Here is a 13,198-nt window from a genome sequence, read left to right on the forward strand (position 1 = left end):
ATGACTCAGTCTTTGAAGATGATGGTTTAAAATAGAAAATATATGTCTACTCAATTGGAATAAGTTTTACTCATTAGTTACAAAAAATGTTATTCTTATACTATATAATCTCGAACATGACATAACTACTACCAAGAAAATCAGAGAATTCAACTGGGTCTTTGTGAAGCAAGGGTGCAGCGTAAAAAGTAGAGTGGAAAGCTTCCAAGAGGAGTCCTCGGGGCTTCAGCAGGAGCTTTGGAGCTGGGACCTTGGCTCCTTCCTCATGCAAGGTTGGTTTGCATGCCCGTAAACCGCAGAAGGACCCAGGGTTATGTAAGGAAACCCACAGAATAGTAGAAAAGACCCCCTAAAAGAAAGGTGTTGGTCAGGGCTCAACCTACTGAAAGGAGTATTACTGATGAGCGTAAGTTAGTAAGTTAACAAAAATCCTAACAACAACTTGGACTGTGAGATTATCACTAAAAATACTCTAGCCAGGTGGCAGGAGCTCACTTAAACCCTGGAGTTGTAGTTCAGTGGATCCTGTCCCCCAAACAACTAAGTACAAGATAGGATCTTACAATGAAAAGCTCAAAATTATCTTAACAAACAAAAAAACACCAGGTGATTGTCCTTCCTGTTTAGCTAAATCTGTATTTTAGTAACATCCTTCTATCTCAAAATAGTATCTCTCCACGGAAAGTCACACTTCCATCCATCAAGACACAGGAGCCAGTTCTCCAAAGGTGCTGGTGTCAGGTTTCGGGCCAGGAGGATCTCCAACACCACAGAGACCAGGGACAGTGCTTCCCTGCCCCACCTCTTTTCATTTTTACAGATAAAGTTCTGGTCACTGCAGACATGACTGTTACCAAGTGCTAACCCACCAGTCCTGCAGCTGGTGTGTTACGACAGAGCAGCTGACCTCCTGTGACATCAACACAGGATGTTTTTTACAACATAGTAAATTCAAAATGTCTGCATAATCCATGCACACAATACTCAAAAAATCTTTATGCAACATAATTGTAGAGAGCGAGGACAGCCGTGGAGCTCAGATCCAAAGCCCATCTCTGAACAGCCCTAGAGTAGTAGAGAGGCTCCAAATAACGTGCACACATACACACACACTCACACACACACCCTACATACTTACCACACCACACATACACACACCACACCACACACTACAGATACTACATACACCACACCCACTACGGATACTACACACACCACACACACTACAAATACTACACACATCACACATACACACACTCTACATACCACACCATACCACACATACACACACCACAGATATTACACACACCACACACGCTACAGACATTACACACACCACACATACACACACACCACACATACACACCACACACACACTAGAGACACTACAAACACACACCACACCACACATACTCACATACCATACACTTACCACACCACACACACATATCAGACACCACACACTTACCACTCCACACACACACCATAGATACCATACTTACCACACCACACAAACATACCACAGACACTATGCAAACACCACACTTACCACATCACACACATACCATAGACACCACACACTTACCACACCACATATACACACACACACCAGATACAACACACACACCACACCACACACATACCCATGCACATTCACCACAGATTACAGGCTGTCCTACTCTATACTAACAGATTCATCAGAGATTAAAAACAAAACAAAAGCAGGCTCACCTTTGGCTTTGAAAGGCTGATCTTCCCTTCTAGTTATTATATTGACGTCTGCCTTTCACATATACATTTTAGGTCAGCCTGGGGTGACATCCGAAATTTATCCCACTTGTCACCTCTTACATCATAAATGAAGTACAGAAATGGCAGCTTAAAGGGACATTTTCTGTGTACCAATGGAGACTTGGATGATACTGGGGACCATCTCCTCACCAGATACCAACAGCAGAGGCCTCAACCCCTGTCCCCAGCAATATCTATGAAAATATGTACATAAAATACACATAAACAGCCAAAAATGTAGCCAGTAATTATCATAACACCATTAGTCAAGTCTGGAGTGTTTATTTGACTACCTGAACCTACAAGTCTGGTTTTGAAGTCAACCAATTTGCTATCAATCATGACTTTTATCATAAATCCTTAATAGAGAATCCAAACAAATAATTGCACTTGCCATGCAGAAAAAAAAACAGATAAAAAAACAGGTTAAAAGAATCACATAAAATTTTCTTTTAGAACAACTTAATAGAATGTTATTTTTTTATTCTTTGAGCTAATGCTTACAAGTTGATGCTGAACATTAAATAGACACACTTATTTTGAACTCTTGTTTTTATGACTTTTGAATTATAAATACTATTTTTTTAACATAATAAGACATTTAAATTTACCATTTGAAAACTGGTTTCATCACAAATTTTTAGGTAGTGACTTTAATGGATCTCCGTATTGGAATATATTCATGAATTTGAAGATGAGACAAAATTAACATATACAATATTGGTAATTTTCAAAACATAACCTCTTTAGCGGGCTCAAGTTTACTTCAAGAAAATGCCAGTTTGAATATTTACTGCTACATTGTAGAGAGTTAGACTTTATTTAAAATATATCAGCTCCAAACTGTGCAAAAGGTAATGTTCTGTGTGGTGCTGAAATGTAAATTTAGTTGAAAGGATTGCCATCAGTTGAGACTTTATATACTCCTTAATTCTGCATTAGAAAAACATAACTGAAGAGCAAAGAAAGAATGCTCTATTTTAATAAACGCTTTCAGGAGCATATACTTTGAAATGAAAAATTATTTCACTTCAAAAATGATTTCCTAGAGGAAAAATCCATTTTCTCAGAAATGACCAAAGACAGATAAGGAACTGTAACGTCATGGCTGTGACAGTCTAATTAATAATTACCAACTTTTCATAAATGATGGAACCTATCTGAGTAGTGTCTATGGTTTATGAACGATGCATAGAAAAGCTGGAAATCCACACCGAATGCACCACAGCCTCTGCACATCGCTGGGCCGTGTCCTTCTGCAGCCCCTCCCTCCAGTGCTGGTCCGTGGTTAGCATCAGGCTCACCCGCATCCGCAGGCCAGCTGCTTTGGCCTGCATCAGTGCTGCAGGGCGCGCCTTGGTCCCCCAGAGCCAACAGGCGGGGCAGGAAGAGTCGCCCCCAAAGCGAAGGCTACCCCCCTCACACCCTAGATGACCTGCTCCTTCCGACGCCACATCTCGCCACAGTACCGTGACAAGGTAGAAGCAGCTCCGGGCGCAGGCGAAGGGCTGCTCTGGGCCTGGGTGGGGCCGGGCGGGGGCCGCAGGCGCCGGGTGGCTGTGCCAAGCCCTGCCGGCGAGAAGCTCGGAGGCTGCGATACTGCTGCATTGTGCTGCATCACGGTGAGGGCACCGTGAGCCATCCATCTTGCCAAAAACGCACATCCCCGCCCAAAGAGCCTGTACCGAATCCATTTTCTCTTCTGCTAAAGCACTCCCACACAACCCTCTCCTCACTATCTGCTCTGGCTTGACTGCAAAAATAACGGGCAATGCTTTCCGTACGGCCGCCCCCTCATTCGATGGCAGCACCTGGTACCTCTCCTGTCACAAAAACAAAGGGAAGGTTCCCCGAAGCGGCTGGCGTGAGCCGGTGACCAGAGACGTCCAGCCCACCTACCCTAAGCAGGGCCCGAGGGTCCTCGCGCCTGCACTAACCTGTTGAAGGCTGGATGGCAGGAGGCGAGGGCGGGCGCGGCGCCCCAGGGCGGCTCCCCCAGCCTTGCGCGGGCGCGGGACTGGGCGAGGCGGGGGCGGCGGGGCGCGCTGGGCTGCAGCAGCGTAGCCCGGACCACGCCGATCGCAGCCCCGCACCGTTACGCACGGAGATAAGAACAGCCCCTGGGAGACCCCACACTCGGCACCCACCCCCGTGACAGGGCCCACGACGGTCAGTGGCAGGCGTCCTCACTGCGGAGTCCGCCGCGCCCCGAGGGCCCGCTCCCCGCCCCCACGGCCTCCGGGGCGCAGGGCAGCAGCCGCATCACGCGCCCCGGCCCGCGCCCCTTCTCCACCCGCCCGCCCGCAGACAGCCTCGGGTGAGTTGGCATCCTTCTGCCTCGGACCCCGACCTACCTCCGGGGGTGGGGTGGGGGCGCCGGGGTCCCGTCCTCCTCCCGCTCCTCGGCGGCCGGGCGGGTGGGCCGGGGAGGCGACTCCGCGGGGCTGGCGGCGGCTGGGGCCGGGGCTCACAGGACGGGACCAGTGGGCGCTGCTGCGCGGGGCTGCGCGCTCGCTCCGGGAGGAGAGGCGGCCGGGGGAGGGACTGGAGGAATCCGCAGCCCGAACGGCGACAGCTGCACTGATTCCGGGGGCTGGGCGGGCGCGGGGCGGGGAGGAGGGAGGAGAGAGCGCGCGGGGCGGGCGAGCGGGCGGGGGCGCGGGGCGGGGAGAGGGGCGCGGGCGCGGCTAGGCACGGCGTCGGGAGCGCGCGCACGCCTCCTGCACCTCCGGAGCTTCAGCTGCTCCTCCCTGTCGCGCGCCCTCAGCCCTGCGCGCAGCCCTGCAGCCAGGCAGCCGCCCACCCAGCGCGGGCTCGGAGGCAACGGGGAACGGCGAGCGCGTGCACGCTCCCCCGAGCTCCAGTGCTTTCCCGGCCCTGGGCCGCGCTCCCTGCGACGGGGTCTGGCCTGGGCGGGGTAGGTAAGGTTGCAGCCGCCACCTCGGGAGCCATAGGACAATGGGGGCTTTTGTCCCTGCATCCAGCGAGGGCCAATTACACGTTTAATTTGAGGCTAATTCGATTATCGCCATGGAAAAAGACAGGCTAATTTTCTCGGTTACTTGTGCAGCCTCTTCTCGCCCACGATGGTCACCTTTAGAATGCAATGGCGAAGGAATTGCACCGGGAGGTTTGGGTGCGTCGTTGGCTTGGTTTGAGCTCGGTGATGATGTCCAGCTTGGAGAAAGGTGACGGTGACCTCTCCGAGGGAAGCTTTGGGCGTTGGGGCCCGTCACGCGTATTTCTTCAAGCGGTTAATGTATTCCTCCATGGTGAACGCTTTCGTCCCACTCCCCCCCCCCCCCACCCCGGGTAGTTGGCAATAGACTGCAAGTGGTTTATCCAACTCCTGCTCATGGCCAAGCACAGACTCGACTTTAACCTGAGGCCAGGAGCTCTGTCCTGGATCTTTGGAAGTGAGGTTTCCTGGCTGCTGGGGAGGATCCCTGAGATGGAGTGAAGATTGGAGTCCTCCCACCTTCATTTTCTGACACTGGACTTTTTTTTTTTTTTTTGAATTTATGTCAACTGCCCCTCACAAACCAGCCCACTGGCCACCCTGTCATCTCCCAGGCTGTGCAGAAATCCTGTAACTGCTCTCAAGGGATGAAAGGGATGGCGAATCATCATGACTCCGAATAGAAATGCTCTTTGGGGAGCAGGATCTGGACACACTGGCTTTCTCCCAATTCTGTAAGACACCCAACACAGCACCGTGAACCTTTCAAGGGAAGTTGGTCCTTGGCTTCAAAAGCCAAAGGCAGTCAGTGTTTCCTAAAGATCTGCCCACCTGCTTAAAAAGCTCCCCGGGGTGACGGCTGCATATTTTAGTGTTAAAACAAAATTCGATTGTCGCAACCCACTGACGGTGGTGATTGTTCGTTTTGGGGACTTTACTATCAGTTTGGATTTCTTACCAATGTTTGCTTTTGATTTATATGCAAAAAGTTGAGGAAGGCAAGTAATTTAACATTTTTTTTTTTCCTCAGAAGGCTGGTAACACAGTCAGGAGGTCAGTTTCTTCAAGGCTAGGATTCTTTGTCTATTTGTTCTTTTGAACTGTTTGTTCACTTAAGAGGTTCTAAAAAGTATTTGTTGAACTGAATCAAACAGAATCCACATGGAAGCTGCTACCCTTATTGAGTGATGAAGGAAATCCACTAGAAATGAAAGTTGTTTCCCTTTCGTGGGTCTGTTTGGGGGGAGTAGGCCTGGCGTCACCCCACCCTCACTGTTAATAGATCACCAATGGAAACCACGTCAATCCTGGGACACGCCCCACTTCACATTCTTCCAGAACGATGGTGAAACGGCACCACCTAAGTGCTTCTTCATCACAGGTCCTTAAACATCTTCTCTTGATGGATGACTCATCTCCTCTTCCCCATTCCACTCCCACTTAAGTCTTATTCTTTCTTCAAAAAGGAGCCCCCTGCCCTCCGCAACTTGTAATTAATCCAAAAAAGATGCGAAAGGCATGGGTTCAGACTCTCTCTATAGACACTTGCCTCGCCGTTCCAAACTCTTGTCTTTCGATGGAAAATAAAAGTCCCCCAGGAGAGACCGGTTCTAAACCTGGAGATGTTCTTTAAGATGGCATTTCGGAAAAAAGGCAAACATTTAGAAAACATTTAAAAACATTTAAAACCTTAGTTACTGTTGGTGACAACTCGGGATATCGTCGGATAGCTCAGAAGCAGCTTTGTAGATGTTTATCTTTACATTAGAACTAACATTGATTGAAAGAATCCTAGAATTTATCATTATATCTGTAACATAACTACTTTCCATTAAAAAATACCCTATGATTATATATGACTGTGTCTTCCAGAGAAACAATATGGCATTTGTTCATGCTTTTTGAGACAGGATTTTTCTTTATTGCTAAGGCGGTCTCAAACTCAAAGCAACACACCCACATTAGCCTTGAGTGCTGGGCTTGCCAGCATGAGACATGATGCCCATTAGAAATATTTTATTATGAAAGTTTTGCAGAGAGGTTGGTGATTTAGCTCTGTATCTGGGCTTACTCTCCAGCAGGAGTGGGAGGCACTCAAAATCACAAAAGTCATGCTGAAATAAACTGTCATTTTAACTTGCCACTTAAAATATGGAGGAGATGTTGTTAAGATCTATTAGCAACTCTAGACTGTGTTGTGGAGTGACAATATGAAACTTCCAAATCTTAACATACGGGTCCCTAAATCAGCAAAGGTTAATTTATTGCTTTATAAAGTCAACTCTGGCACCAAGAGGCTTTTTCTGGGGCAGCTGTCTTCCGTGTCCCAGCTCAGCATTCCAGGGTTCTTTAATGTTAGGGTGCCTCATGTCAATAAGTACGTCCACTCCCCCATAACGGAAGCCTGTGCCAGCAACTAACAAATGACATTTGGTCTCTTTCTCCCTATTTCATATGCCAAAGTAAGTCATGTGACTGCACCTGAACCATATCTGTGTAAGCAAGAAGACTGTCTACTACAACCATTTGGTTTAGAAAAGAATGATACTCTAATTATTCTTTCGTTATATTAGCCCAAATAGAACCTATCTTTTATTATACTGACCTTAGCCTTAAACGTCAAAATCAGAACAGATTTTTTTAAAAATCTGAATGAATTTTCTTAATTTTTATTTATTCTTATGCTTGTCCTTTTGTTTGTTTGTTTGTTTTGTTTTTTAAACTCCTATGAAGTGTGGTAAGTTTCCTCAGCATCAAAATGTTTTGATGTGTCCAGTGTGGTCCACAAGCCCGTGCTCTTGGGAGCATGTGGGACTCGGAGGCAGGAGGGCCAGGAGAACAAGGCAATCTCTGCTACTTAGCAAGTTTGAGGCTAACCTAGGCTACATGACACCCTGTCTCAAAAAAAAACCCCTAAAGACATATGCTCAAACCACCATCCTGAATGAGTACCTTTTGGCACTAAATGTGTAATTGCTGACATGAAGTAATTTATTAGATATATACCTAGAAGACTGTAATCTGTTCTCAAAGAGAGCAGTGGGCAGCTTTTTTTTAAATCACCCTTTCCTGAATTTTCCATTGTATTAAGAAATCTGATTATATGGTAATATAAATATAAAGGAAGTTTATAACAGATCAGAATAGTCTCAAGTTTCTATTAAAGATTTCTGGTTTATTTGAATTGAATATGATTAATGATAATCATAAATAGCAACTAGTAAGGCTTTACCGAGAGTCTAATATCCAAAACTTAGAACTCTTCAATAACAAAATCCCAGCTCAAAATGGGCAAAGTACCTGAATCTACTTTTCATCAATGTTCTGTACATGTCCAACAAGCTCCTAAAATAGGTTCAACTTCATCAGCTATGAGGGAAATGAAAATTAAAAACAATAGAAAATGCCTCTTACCCATTAGGATAGCTGTAATCAAAACAATAAAAAGAAAATAACAAATATTAGTGAAAAAATGAGGTGTTGGGTGTTTTATTCATTGCTGGTAGAAATAAAAAAAAAAGCAGCCACTGCAAAAAAGTCTAGCAGTCTCTGAAAAAGTTAAAAGTACATTTTCTACATGACAACCATCCCAGAAGAACTGAGAGCAGGTATTTAAGGAAATACTTGGGCCTAATATGAATAACTGCCATCATTCATGATAGTCAAAAGTTAGAAACTGCCCCAATGTCCATCAGAGAATGAATAAACAAGATGTGCTGTTTATACAGTGGAATACTGTGCAGCCATAATGAAGGCATGGAGCACCGACAATATGTATGCCGTGCTGTGAACGAACCTTGAAAACACTAAGTGAAAGAATCCAGATAAAAGGTCACGTGTTATATTATTCCTTTTATATGAAATGTTCAAAATAGGCAAATTCAGGGAGGTGGAAATAAGATTTGTGGCTCTGGGTAGAAGAGTCAGAGAGAAAAAATAGAGTATAAATACTGCAGAATGGATATAGCATTGGTTTTATTCTGAAGTGATGACAATATTTTTTAATTATATAAAGATGGTGATTTTGTAGTCTACTGATTAAATGAAATACTGCTGAATGTTCACGTTCACCCAGGTATGGTGATGCACACTTGCATTCCCAGTACTCAGAAGGCCGAGGCAGGAGGATTGCCAAGAAGCCTGGACTATGTATGAGCTCAAGTCCAGCATGACCGACACAATCCTATAAACACACAAACAAATAAACGTTAAATATAAAAGATGATGGTAATTTTTGTTTTATACGTGTCATTTAAGATGTTAAATGTATTTCAAAAGTAAAGTGATTTAAAATTCCTTGTTTTGTATCAGTGTCCAACAGTTCTCCAGATCCGGAAAGGGTTCAGGCTCTTTAGATTTGCCCGAACCCTCCTCTTGAGACAGGATTTACTGCGGTTTACCTCCCACGTATGTGCTAACCTATTCCACTGCATATCTACGGAGAGTAGGCTCTAGTTCTCACAACATAGAAATGTACAAGTGATGCTGAGATTCTAACTGCAGGGATAAAACTAGCCACAAGGACTTCCTGGAATCCCTCTTAAGCTAGTAGCTGTTAAGAGTGATAAAGGAAAGGCTCCAGGTACCGGGACTCCTAAGCCTAGTGCCACATGGCTATGAAGCATTTGAAACGTGGCTAGAATAACAGGGACTTGACTTTCAATTTCATTTAGTTTAAATGAATTAAAATTTAAACTTAACACTTGCAGAGTACTTTCCTAACACTCACAAGTCCTAGCTTTCATCACTAGAACTATAAAACAAAATGAAAAAGTGTGACTTTTTTATATTTAAATTTTGATTTTTGGTTTGGTTATTAGTAAACATTTTAACCTAAATCTATTTAACAGTAAATTTTATAACAATCCATATTAGATTTCAAGGACTCAGTTTAAAAAGAACTAAAATCTCTCAATTTTTTGTTTTGTTTTGTTCTTTTTGTTTTTCAAGACAGGATTTCTCTGTGTAGCCCTGGCTGTCCTGGAACTCACTCTGTAGACCACGCTGTCCACGAACTCACAGAGATCTACCCGCCTCTGCCTCCTGAGTGCTGGGATTAAAGGTGTGTGCCACCACTGCCAGGCCCCCAAAATTTTTATTACATTTTATTTTGTGTGTGTAAGAGTCCATTGTGTAGACTCTGGAAATTAAACATTGGTCATCGTTCTTGGCAGCGAGCATGCTCACCAGCTGGGCCATTTCAACAGTCCTCAACCCTTAACATTTAGACATATTGAAATGACACTATGATATTAAAAATAAAATAAGTTCTGCTTTTAAAAACTAACTTCACTATTTTATGTTTAAAAATGTAGCAATTGGACATTTTAAATTATATATGTGGACTGCATTTACCTTTCTCTTGGACACTTCTGTTATCAAACGAGGTCGTCAGTAACTTAATCCTCAGACTTAGGAAAACTGAAGGAAAGCAATGAAAAGTTGGATTAACTACAAAACAATAACTCCAAATCGAGGTCAGATGTCTAAGTCCCAGGTTCTCCGACTCCCCATCAGCCACGTGGCTGTGGGGCCGGGAGCGGGGGTAGAGAGTCGGGAGGCTTTCCTGTGAGCTGAAGAACGGTGTCACTCTCTGGAAGTGTCCGTAAAACCTTGGCAAGGACAGAGCCATTGCTTCAAAATGAACCTCTGTCCCCCAAGTGTGGCACAGCTTGCTGGCCATTGTAAAGGGTTTGTGCCTCCAGTTTATTAAAGAAAGTTCGGAGACTCAAAGAGAATCAGAAAAAAGCATTTCTGTACGGACAGCAGAGAAGGTCAGAGGCAGCTGTTGGAGTGTTCCTCCATCTAGAATTGTGGTTCTCGGCCTTCCGAACCGTTCCTCATGTTGTGATGACCCCCAAACCATAAACATATTTCCACTACTGCTTCGTAACTGTAATTTTGCTACGGTTGTGAATCATAATGTAAATATCTGATATGCGGGATATCTGATAGGCTACTCCTGGGAGAGGGTCGCTTGACCCCCAAAGAGGTCAACGACCCATGGGTTGAGAACTTTTGATTGAGACCTAAAATTCTGTCTGCTTTGCCCCCTAAATAACACCTTTGTATTTGGAATAGCTTCATTTCCATCCTACACCTTCTGATGTGGATACTTGGCCACAGCATAAATGTGATGTCTCTCTGTCAGAAGATAAATGGACTCCTCCCTCCACACCCCCACCCTGGCCCTCCAGGTTGTTTCATATGGTTTACAGACTCTTTCTCTCCTGAGTTCCTTCCTTCACTGATAGGTTAGAGTAAGCACAAGTTGAAGTCCCCTCTTACTCTGCCTTAGACACAATGGCCTTCTGTGTATCAGAGTTGACTTTGGGATCCTCCTATGCCAGCCTTCTGAGTGTTGGGATTACGAACATTAATGTCAATACACTCCATAAAAGTTGTTTCCAAAAGTTTGAAAGAGGAAATAAGATCTGAGACGTTTTATTCATCTGCCTTTGATATAAACACACACAATTCTAAAATGTAGTCAAAGACACCCTTTTCCCTCGACAGGCATAGTTTCAATAAAACTGTAAAAAGTGTGGTTTTCAGATAAAGGCGGTATGGATTGGGAAAGTTTGAAGCATCTGGATTCTTAAGTGCTTATGTTTCAAATAACCCAACTTGAAAGCCATCCGCTCCTTAGTAAACGGTGCCCGTGTGGAGTCAGAAAAGAAAAGACAAAAACCCTTAAGTATAAAATCCCCTTGTGTTCAGTGAACAGAGCAATACTGTAGTTTGTTTTCTGAAGGGGGCAGGAGGTGGGGTGGGGTGTGGGGTGGTGGGGGTGTTTGTTTTTCTGAGGAGGGCTTTGAAGAGCTCTTCTGAGGCCTTCCCAGGAGTGGCCAAGCAGGAGTCCTGGGTAAACATAGGCCTGTCTCAGCTGCAGGGACATCTGTGCTTTCCTGATCTCTCCAAAGAGGACTTGGAACCTGAGCAAGCTGAGAGATTATCCATACACAGGATCTCAGATTGCTCAGATTGTTAGGGACTCTGTAATAGGGTAGATGGAAATATATATATCCTGTCCAAGTTTCTTATTGGTTAGCAAAATTTGAGAGAAGTCTAGTTTCACCTGTTGGGTGGGAAGACAACAGAGTTACCCATAAGCCCTTTCCTGTTTGGTCTTCGGTGTTGATGTAGGCAATCCCAGCTTTGCCTATCACTAGGAAAGGAGTCAAAGCTTGCTCTCCTCACTCTTAGTTTATTATGAGATTTGAGCGTTAGCTGGGCTACCTGGTCTGTCCCCATGAACTTCATTCTCCCTGATCTTCAGAAGGAATACGGCTGCTGATATTGCTCCCAACCTCTCATCCCAAGCGACCGTGGCTCCAGGTTTCCACACCACCAGCATCAGGTGACAGCTCTGCTACAGGGCTTTGCACCCTAGTGCAAAGCTACAATGATGAGTCCATCGTGTCTTAGTTCTCATCTGTTTTGTTTAAAATGCTCAGTGCCTCAATCAGAGACTTCTCTTTTGTAGATTTTTCTTTGCATAAGCGATCCTTTCAGTTTATCAGATCAGGACTATGGAGATAGCCAGTACTCAAATGCTTGCTTGCTGTGTAAGCATGAGGGCTTGAGTTTGAACACACAGAACTCTTATAAAATCAGGCATGGCAGCAGATACCTGTAAGCCCAGTGTTTTATAAAGAGATGGGAGGTGAACCAGAGAATCTCTGCAGGCTCCTGGACCAGCTAGCCTGACTTACCCAAAAGCAAAGAACAGAGGTACCCAGTTTCGAACACGGTAGAAGGAAGGCTAGGACTAACGTGCGAGGTTGTCCTTTGACCTCCATATACACACCATAGCATATGCTCACACGCATACACACACAAGAACACACACACACACACACACACACACACATCAGAGGACTGAGGTAATGGCTCCATAGGTAAAGTGTCTGCCACACAAGTACAAAGACCCGAGTTTAGATCTCCAGAATTAATGTAAAAGTCAGGCATGTCAGTGAGCACCTTTAACCCCAGAACTGTGGGATAAGAATAGAGATGGAGGATGGGGGATGGTCGTGGAGTTTTCCTGTGCGGGCAGCCACTCTCAAATAACCACACAGAGACTCAATGTTAATTATAAATGCTTGGCCAATAGCTCAGGCTTGTTACTAGCTAGCAATGCGTATTTACAGTGTAGAAAGGTTGTTTCACAGCAGGGGATGCAGACAGATCCTAGGAACTCACTAGCTAGCTAATATAGCAGAAATGGCAAGCTCCAGGTTCAGCAAGAGACCTTATTACCCCAAAGTAAAGTGGAAAGCAACAGAGTCAGACAGATGACATCGCTCTGTTGTGGTCTCCTCATGGACATGCATGAGTAGGCATTCCTGTACTCATGGTGTACACACACACACACACACACACACACACACACTAATGTTAAAGATATGTACCCTGGGCTGGTAAGATGGCTCATTTTTGTGCAGT

The 13,198-nt window shown here is 45.0% G+C and overlaps 1 protein-coding gene across 2 annotated transcripts in view; it reads right to left on the minus strand.

The window, feature by feature from the left end:
* Positions 1 to 4,294, minus strand: part of Sptbn1 (spectrin beta, non-erythrocytic 1) — a 166,079-nt gene extending 161,785 nt beyond the window's left edge. For both annotated transcript variants that reach the window (XM_085692324.2, XM_085692325.2), the window contains exon 1: positions 4,146 to 4,294. The gene's annotated coding sequence lies outside the window, so the exon portion shown is untranslated. The remainder of the gene's footprint in view (positions 1 to 4,145) is intronic.
* Between the last annotated feature and the right edge of the window lie 8,904 nt (positions 4,295 to 13,198).

The sequence above is a fragment of the Myodes glareolus genome, chromosome 8 (assembly GCF_982192425.1).
Source record: "Myodes glareolus chromosome 8, mMyoGla1.1, whole genome shotgun sequence".
NCBI lineage: Eukaryota > Metazoa > Chordata > Mammalia > Rodentia > Cricetidae > Myodes > Myodes glareolus.